The sequence below is a fragment of the Lepus europaeus genome, chromosome 8 (genome assembly GCF_033115175.1).
Source record: "Lepus europaeus isolate LE1 chromosome 8, mLepTim1.pri, whole genome shotgun sequence".
Lineage (NCBI taxonomy): Eukaryota > Metazoa > Chordata > Mammalia > Lagomorpha > Leporidae > Lepus > Lepus europaeus.
Window position 1 is genome coordinate 107,658,731 of NC_084834.1, and position 10,220 is coordinate 107,668,950.

The 10,220-nt window shown below is 36.8% G+C and overlaps 1 pseudogene; it reads right to left on the reverse strand.

Annotated features, from left to right (window-relative positions):
- Positions 1-1,091: 1,091 nt before the first annotated feature.
- Positions 1,092-1,602, reverse strand: LOC133765348 (ADP-ribosylation factor 1-like; annotated as a pseudogene).
- Positions 1,603-10,220: the final 8,618 nt, after the last annotated feature.

Here is a 10,220-nt window from a genome sequence, read left to right on the forward strand (position 1 = left end):
CTCTGTAACTCTGCCTATCAAATAAATAAATAATTCTTCTTTTATGTACAAAACAGTTGATTACTAATCCTGTATTGAGACCTGTAAGAGGTTCCATAGCACCAAATAAAACAATTCTGAGGTTTTCCCCAACAAAAATTTAACAGCTCCAGCTTCTTCAGTGTTTTTCAAAATACAAAAGAAAAAAAGTAGAGGTCTTTTTTTGATGGCAAATCAGACCTTTTCGGGCTGAGGGAGAGAAAGCCACTTCACAAATGGAGGTGGGGGTGCTTCCGGGGCCAACCCTCTCAGCTTGCGCTCCTGCTGGCCAGACCCCAGACATCTCGCCAACGTGTCTGAGCAAGTGCCTGAGTGAGCAGGTGCCAGGAATGACAGGCCCCGGCTCTGGCCGCGTGGTTCACTAAGGGGTGCCTGAGGGGAGAATTGGACGCTGTGGCCTCCCAGCCCCCTCCCCCAGGTGGCCATGTGAGCAGAAGCACAAGCACAAGGCTACGGAATGCAGGGAGACCCCGAGACGGCCATGCAGAGTGCATCATGGGGTGGTTTTGTCCCCAAAGGGGAGCAGAGGATCCGAAGGCCCAGCACTCAGGCTGTTACTGCAAACCCCACACTAGGCATTCTCCCTGCTGTGTGTTCCAGTGTACTTGTCTTGTATTTTAAACTATTTTTAAAAAATGCACTGAGTTCGCATTAAAACCAACCACCAAATGGATCTTAGCAGATCTAACACCCAGAGATGCGTCCAGCTCTTAATTTAACACAGCCACAGACTCCTGGAGGGCAGGTGTCCATGCGCCCAGACCCCTTCTCAGTACTAACAGTGAGTTCATTTTCTTTTTACGATAATGATAATAATAAAAGCTGAATAATATTGCATAGGAGTACCAGAAACTGCCCTGGGGAAACAGAAACTACATTAAATACGAACCTGGCTGCAGGCTTCCTCTGCACAGAGACAGCAGGGAGCGATGCACACTGTGACCCACCCATGGATTCAGCTTCTGGCACTCAGAACCCCAGAGTCGCACCTGTTTGCCACCTGAGAGGACTGCGCAGGGTGGAGAGGAGGGGCTGGGGGTGGGGGTTCTCATTCACTTCTGGGTCTGGAGCTGATGGGATAGGCAGTCTCCGCAGGTGGCCTGAATGTACCATTTCCTGTGGAGTGCAGCCCCAGCTTGTCTGTGATTTCAGCTGTGTTCATGGCATCTGGGAGGTCCTGCTTGTTGCCAAACACCAGGAGGATTGCGGCTCCCAGCTCATCCTCAGCCAGGATCCTCATGAGCTCCTCCCGGGGGAACTCGTTCGCACACTCTCTGTCATTGCTATCCACCCCAAAGATCAAGCCTTGTGTGTTCTGGAAGTAGTGGTGCCACAGTGGCTGAATCTTGTCCTGGCCACCCACGTCCCACACCGAGAAGCTGATGTTCTTGTATTCGACGGTCTCCACGTGCAAACTGTGGTGGGGGTGGTGGTCACGATCTCACCGAGCTTCAGCGTGTACAGAACCTTCGGCTTCCCTGCAGCACACAGGCCCATCATCAGGATGCGCGTTTCCTTTTTGCCAAAAAGGCCTTTGAAGAGGTTTGCAAAGATACTCCCCATGGTCCTGCACACGTGGAAACTTCAACAGCCGGAGTCTTCGACAGCGGCTCAGAGCCAGGCGTCGGTTGCCCTTCCACGAGATATAAATAATTCTTAAAAGAAATCTGAGCAAGGTATGTGAGGAAAGTAGAACAGGCAGAAAACAAGCAAATAAATTAATAAAGCACAGTATTAGAAAACAGGTAAAATGAGCCTTCTTAATGACAGAAAATACACACCATATCAACGAGATAATAAACATGAAACTTTGAGCTACACTTATAGTACCAAATTAGCAAATTAAAAGTAACTGTATTGGAGATCATAATAATATCACCAGTGTGTTTGACCCAATTGAATGATACAACTTTCTTACGGAGAATTCACAGTGCTTCCATTCATCTAGACAACGTTTACCAAATTTGTCATCCCCAAAGAAAATGAAACATAAATATGAATATATTCCCAATTAAGAAATAGTATGGGTTATATTTTTCTGACCATGTGCAATATTATAAAACAATTATTACAAGTGAAAACAACATCACTTTCACCCTGAAATTAAACAAAGAAATAAATTTGCAAACAGGTTTTAGGTTAGATAAATTTCATAGCATTAATTAAAGTAAAAAGAAAGTCTATCCAGATACATTTATGTATACAAGATACTTTGCTATATTCACACAAATATATGATGTATAAATATATGTAAAACAAATATGTATTTTAAAACAAACTATATTTGTGTATTTCTGTATGCATAGATATACAAAACCAAGATAAATACACACAACATTTTTTTTACAAATTTTTAATCACCAGTTTTAATGATAGTCAAGAAAAGCTTTTTTCAGGTTGGACTAGTGCTATTTTAACTTAAAAGAGCAATACAAATATACTAATAGTTTAAGAAAATTTCATTAGCAGCATATAAAGTTCATTAACATGTTTTAAAATAATCTTAAATAGTAAAGTGGTATAAATTATTACTCCCTTTTTGCTATAAGCATTTACAAAAATATTCCATTATACTTAAAGTAATATACAACATTCTCTGATATAAACTTTGAGAGTATTAAAATAAAATGTAACTAGTTTCAAAATAAACTGGAAAATGCTTTTGTCTCAAACACTCCCTGGGTACTCCCTGGATTCATTGGAAAGTAACAAAACCAACAAGGGCAAGAACCAAAATCAGACACAAGATATAATAATCCTAATGTGTTTTAACATTTTTTGAAAATAATTTACATTTGAAATTTAATAAGAAAAAAACATTTTCCAGGTCTTAAAATACTATTACTTCAAAATAGTTCAATTAGGATTCTAAATTGATTCTAAGCACAAAAAAACTAGGAAGGACTTTTCATATAGAAATTTACTATACATTGTACAATTTTCACAATTTGATGAGAAAAATGTATAACGAAGCTAAAGCTCTCACGTTCAAAGATATGTGGGTTTTTTCTCTGTGTGTGTTTACGTACTCAAACTGAAATTTGAACATCTATCCACTATCTACAACATCTAGCCTTGAATTATATCCTGTGATTAACTTGATCTATCTCATAATAAATCTAATATAAAAAGGTTATAATTTCTTAAGATGTAAATTATCTGAATGGATAAGTTTGTATTTTGAACTTAAATTAATTCTGAAATCTGTGTTAAAACTAATAGGTTCAAAATAGCACAGATAAATTTTTAGAATGAAATCATGATTATTTTCCTGAGCAGATATCAAGATATATGATAGATAATAACATACAAATAATAAAATATAATGGAGTAACAATATAGAGCTAAAAAAAAGAGACAGAAAAAAAAGTGGAGGAGTAAGCATGTAGGTATAGCTAATATATCACGGCATTTCATGCCCTTGAGGAATTGGAGAAAATTATGGATTGTTTGATTAGTGACCTGAGACATGTGATTAACCACAGAGTATTAAATGGGTAACTTTCTTTCCTTTATGTAAAGATTTACTTATTTATTTGAAAAAGTTCCAGAGAGAGAGGGAGGCAGAGAGAGAAAGAGAGAGAGAGAGAGAGAGAGAGAGAGAGATTGATTGATTGTGCACCTGCTGCTTCATTCCTCCGATGGCCTCAGGATCTTCATCTGGGATGAAGCTCATCAGGAGCTCCATCTGGGTCTCTTGTGTGAGTGTCAGGGGCCCAAAAACTTGGGCCCTTTTCCGCTGCTTCTCTCAAGCCATTAGCAGGGAGCTGGATCAGAAGTGGAGCAGCCAGGAAAAGAACTGGCATATATATGGAATGCTGACATCACAGGTGGCAGCTTTACCTGCTACAACACAACACTGATCCCAAACTTTCTTTTCTGCTTTTATTTTTTTTTAATTTTTATTTATTTTACAGGTAGAGATAAAGATAGTGTGAGAGAGACAGAGAGAAAGGTCTTCCTTCCATTGGATCAATCCCCAGATGGCCGCTACAGTCGGCACTGCGCTGATCCAAAGCCAGGAGTCAGGAGTCAGGTGCTTCTTCCTGGACTTCCCTGTGGGTGCAGGAGTCCAAGCACCTGGGCCATCCTCCACTGCCTTCCCGGGCCACAGCAGAGAGCTGGACTGGAAGAGGAGCAACCGGGACTAGAACCCAGCACTCATATGGGATGCCGGCACTGCAGGCGGAGAATTAACCAAGTGAGCCACGGCGCCTGCCCCACTTTATTTTCTTATGATCAACAAAACCAATACATAAAAATATAAAGAGAAAAAAATCTATTGTCTTCTATTATGCATGACCTATATGAGAGATATGCTATCTATACAATGGATAATGTATTATGCTATATATAATGTAATAGTATATATTATCAGTTATATATTGTATTCTGAATCTCTGCATAGATCCTTCAAGACAAGAGGGTGGCATATACTAAGGATTTTTCATGTTATGAATTTGAGCTTAGTCATATACATGGTCTCCAGCAAAGGAATGCTGCTGTTACCTTCCAAAGAGAAGGGAATCTTCAACTGACTGCTAGGGTTAGGAGGAATATGGAAGTTTGAGGTTCTCAAACACATCCACCTGGTTGTCCGCATCCTATGCCTTGGCATTGGTATTGTAGAATTCTTGGAGAATTGCAAGCACTGCTAAAACTTCAAATGCATTGCCATTTTCCCAAGTCAACATCTTGCTTTGGGACATGAAGTTCTTTCTTGCCACAGTGCCGGCCCCAGCCATGGAGTCTTAACAAAATCTGCCTTAAAACTTCTTCAATATAACTATTTTGAATTCCTCAAGGGAGGCACTCTGAACAAGGATTTTGGAGAAACAATTTGTGTGAGAAGTAAACACTGATAACTCCACAAAGGAAATGGATAAAATGAGTTAGGGAAAAGGCCAATTGTTATCAAGTCGCTGTACACACATATGATGTAATTGACAAAATATTTCATATAAATACTAAAATATATATAAAATAATACTGTCTGTTATTTAATAACAAAGTTGGAGTACAAAGAAATGAAAGAGATGCAAAGAATCAAAGTCTCAAATGAGCAGACAACGGCGAGGGGGAGGAGGTGGTGCTGTGGCACAGCAGGTTTTCGCCCTGGCCTGGAGTGCCACCATCCCATATTGGGCCCGGTTCGAGACCCAGCTGCTCCACTTCTGATCCAGCTTTCTGCTATGGCCTGGGAAGGCAGTGGAAGATGTCCCAAGTCCTTGGGCCCCTGCACCCGCGTGGGAGACCTGGAGGAAGCTCCTGGCTCCTGGCTTCGGATTAGTGCAGCTCTGGCCGTCGCAGCCAACTGGGGAGTGAAACATCGGATGGAAGACCTCTTTCTCTCTGTCTTTCTCTCTCTCTGCCTCTCCTCTTTTTGTGTAACTCTTTCAAATAAATAAATAAATCTTTTAAAAAAATGAGCAGATAAGCTAAGAATTGTGTTATACTGGATAATTCCTTTACATGCGGGATTATACATAATCCATTATTAAATAATTTAAATAAGATCTCCGAAATAGAGGTTAAAAATTCAGCTTAGTGTTGTCTACAATAGATTCATCTGGAGGAAAACTTAACAGAATTTGTTTAAAAAAATGAAAACAAGAAAGAAAAAGTATTTACAAATCTGATGCAAGCAAAAAAGCCCAGAAAGAATACCTTATTGCCTAAAAAAGCACTGCATTGAAATATAACAACAATTTTTAATCTTCACGATTCTTCCATAAACTTATTAGTAATTTCCTATTTATCTGAGAGAAGATTATCATAATAAACAAATATAATTTGGTTCTGTTATTTCTCTTTCAAACTCCATCGATTTACTTCCTTTATTTTGTTACTCAGTAAGGTACATACACATTGTAATGGCTGCAATAATGAAACCTTGAAACCTTTATAAGATGACCTTCTTTCCCACAATGATATTGTTTGCCCCCAAAATTTACTTTATTGGATATTAACAGCTGCTTCAAGTTTTACTATATTAGTGTTAGTATGATATATATGTTAGCATGATATTTTAAAATATTTCCCTGATTATTTTAAAATTTATTTATTTATTTATTTAAACCCAGAGAGTGAGACAGAGACAGAAAGAAAGACCAACAAAGAGTCCACTTTTTCATTTTCCAAACAGTTGGGGGTGGGGCAGGATGAAGCCAGGAGCTAGGAACTCAGCCTAGGTTTCCCATGTGGGTGGCGGGGACCTGGCTACTTGAGCTATCACCTATTACCTCCTAGGGTGCACACTAGCAGGAAGCTGAGACGGAGACAGGAGACAGAACTTAAACCCAGGCACTCTGATATGGGATGCAGGTGTCCAATAAGCGTCCTAAACTTACTTGCTGCGTGAAACACCATCCTTAACATATATCTTTATAATAATCCCAAAATGTTAATCATGATGAGTCCTTCATAATCTAAAGATTACTAATCATATCAGTCATCTTTTCAGAAATATTTATGATATCAAAGGCAGCACTGAAAAATAAATAATTGTCAGGGAAACAGTAGAAGGATATACTTTCAATAATAAGCTTCCTAACATAATGGGTGGAGAATGTTATGTGTAAACAAATCTTTATAATCTGTTTTTCATGTAAGATTGTATTTCTTCTCATATTACTCTCACCAACTTAGGTTTTATTTAAGTTCAACTTGTTTCTCACAGCAAATGAGTGCTATTACAGTTCTTGCTGGAAACTTCAGGTAAGAAATTTGAAAACCCCATAACAATCCATATATATTGGGATTTACTATGCTTTGTCTTCTAAAAGAAATACCAGTGGTTACAAGTTGTGGGTTAACTTTTGGTTTGTTTCTTTATTACCCGTTGAAGATTTTTCAGTTATATTCTAAAATTGAGGCTTTTTTCTCCAAAGATTTTGCATTTCAGAATAATTTTGTAGATATGCCAGGAACTGTCTTGGAGAAGTAAATTCAGAGTTTTGTCTAAATATGGGCCCATTGATTTCTGTAAGGGTTCAAATCACAGTTCTAGTTCCTACCAATGGAGAGTTAGTTTGTTCTTTTATTATGTGATCACATAAAGTAACCAGTAAGAGGATTTTTTTATTGACATAAGGTGAAGACAAAGATGATTCTTACAAGTTACTGCTATGGTCTGTAAGATGACATGAATGTAAGAAAATCCCTGATGCTAATCTTTGGTGCTACTTTTTTTCCTCGATAAATGTACAAATACTTATATTTAAAATTTATACACCTTATATACATATTGAATACATCTTCTGCAATGTCAAATTTATTTATCAAAAGACGACATAGGAAACTATGCTTCTCTAAATAACATTCTGTTGTGAATGCATTAACCAACTTTAGTAATATAAATATTATGCCTGCTCCCTTTGTGTGCAGCTAAGCAAAGTACTTCTTTTATTATCAGTGTTTGTGATTAAAATATTTGAATATGCTAGCTTATTCTCAAATATATTAGTTTTTTTCTTGGAACTCATCAGATTTCATAAATATATTAAGTGCAATTCAAGTTAAAGTCCCATTCAGAAATTTTCTGGAAAGAGCATTTGAGTTCTTCAATAATCTCCTGGGTGGAGTAATTAAAATCACAAGAGCAGACTCTCTCTTTTGGCAAAATATGCTTCACAATCACTGTAAAACTTTCTTGTAAGCATAATCTCTTCATTTAGTTTCCATTAAATTCAAAAATACAAATAAATATGACATATCACCTTAGGTTTTCTAAATAGTCTTAATACTTTTCCTATTTCGGAGGCTTTTAAAAAGTCAGTTTATTTTTGGCATAACACTGGTTGTCTTTATGCACCATTTATCACTTCCCTACCCTCCACCCTTCCCACAGCATCCTTCAAAAGCTAGAAGCCATCTCAACACTGTGGGGCTCTGAAAACCCTTTAGCTGTGTCATTTCATGCATGCCATCTCATCTGAAGGCTCTCATCATTTTCTTTTAATAGGAGAAAGACAAGAGATTGCATGAGAAAGATACTAAAATTTAAATATCTCTTGTACATTCTAGTAGATTTGTTGCTTAATAAATAAAATTATACTTTCACTTATTTAAATTCATAATTTCATGTTGTATGCATCATTATGTAACAATTCATGGTATTCACTGCATATATGTTCATTTTTCATGTATTAGCCAATATTTTGTTTATTGTATCATTACTTTATGCTTACAACAGCATCACAAGCTATCTTTTTAAATTTGAGAAGCAGAGAGATGAGAGCTTCCTTCTGTGATTTCATTCTTTAGATGAGTTCAACAGCCCCACATAGGACAGATGCTGGCAGCTGGGACTCAATGCAGCTCTCCTGTCAGGGTGACAGGAACCCAATTAATTAAGTCATCACTGCTGCCTCCCAGGGTCTGCATTAGCAGGAAGCTGGAGTCAAGAATCAGGATGGATGTTGAACCACCAATGTGGGAAATTGATATCTTAACTGGCATTTTAAACACTAATACAAATGCCCACCCTGTCATTTATTTTTAATTTCCATTTTACAGATAAGAAAACTTAGTCTCACAAGTGTTAAGGAACATGATATTAAACTTTCCTTCTTGGCCTAAGTAATTCTTAAATTTAGGTTATTTTTATAATATCATGGCAAATTCTAATATACTATGCTGGTTTTTATTATATATACACATATATGTGTATACATGCATATATATATATATATATTCTTACCTTCTGTAGACTATAAAATGGATATGAGAGTGATGCCTTGGATACATCTTCCATCAAACAGGGAGTGCAGTGTATAGTTGGTACCTACTAAACATGTAGTAACTGAATAAAGGACTATATTTGAGATCCCTAATACTGGACCTGATTTCCTGCTAGAACATAGAATGAATAAAATGATAACAGTAAATCATGATCAGTTGCCCATTCTACTGGATCAATACAACTACTTTAAATTCTCCTCCCAAATAAACATGAACCAGGCTGACATCAACAGGCAGACATTTTTTTCATGCCATAAACTTTTCTTCAGAGAGCCTTGAATGGAGACCCATCCACAGGAATTATATGGATCAGTCTGCTAAATTTTGAAGAGTATAATGTAAAAGTAACAGTTTTAGTGAGATAGCCAATGTTTCACTTACAGATCATCTTTGATGATAAGAGAGCTCAGAAGACTTTCTATGACATTGCTAAAAATACAGAATTTCTAATTTCTGCCAATTTATTAACAAAAAAATCATCTCCTTGTAATCATAGAACCATGCAGGTATATTCACAAGCTTCACAGAGACAATTTTACTTAGAGAGCATGATCCTATATTATCCAACGTGTGTTACAATTTCACATTGTGTCGGCATGTTTCTGGCAGTCTGTGGTTCATTCAGATGTCAAACAGTTGATACATTCTGAGGGACTATCTATCCTAATGGATAGTACAATAGACAATGACACACAAAGATCCTTAATGTTTTTTCCACCGATTTGTTTTCTATCTTGCTGAATAAATTTGACAAGTTACTCAATCTTTTTGGGCAGTGATTCCTTCCTCGTTGATGGGGGAATAATTTGCCTACCTAATTTGTTTTTTTTAAAATGAGAAAGTAATGAGATTAATGCATGTGAAACACTTTGCATAATGTCTGATTATACGAGTAGCCAGGGCTTAATAAATGCCAACAGTTGTTAAACACTAAATCTACAGGTAATACCGTTGTTATTCACACAGACTAGTTGGTTTTGAGCAGCACTAAAACAAACTGTGCTTGAATTAGCTATCCTTTTCATGGAGTCCTATTCACTTGTAACATTATTGATCATCTCTTCCATATATTACTTCACACATTTTCTTCATCTACTTAAAATGTTTCTCTCAGTGATTAACATTACTTTCCTAGACATACTATTAAATTCATAATAGATATACTTACTATATATGTTTGTACTTCACATTTTAATAACTATATCATGTTTTTATTTGTTAATAATCATTATAGTAACATTTTAAAAATTACTTGTGGAGCTATATGAATGCATTAAATATAAAACAAAAAACTGATAGCATCATCATGCCTACATTTTTGAGTTATTCTAGTCCTATCTAAAGTCTTCTAGTCCTATCTAAAGTCTGAAAGGGTAGGCCTGCATGTACACTTGAGATACACAGCAGCTTCAAGAAACTCAATGGTAAAAATTTAACGG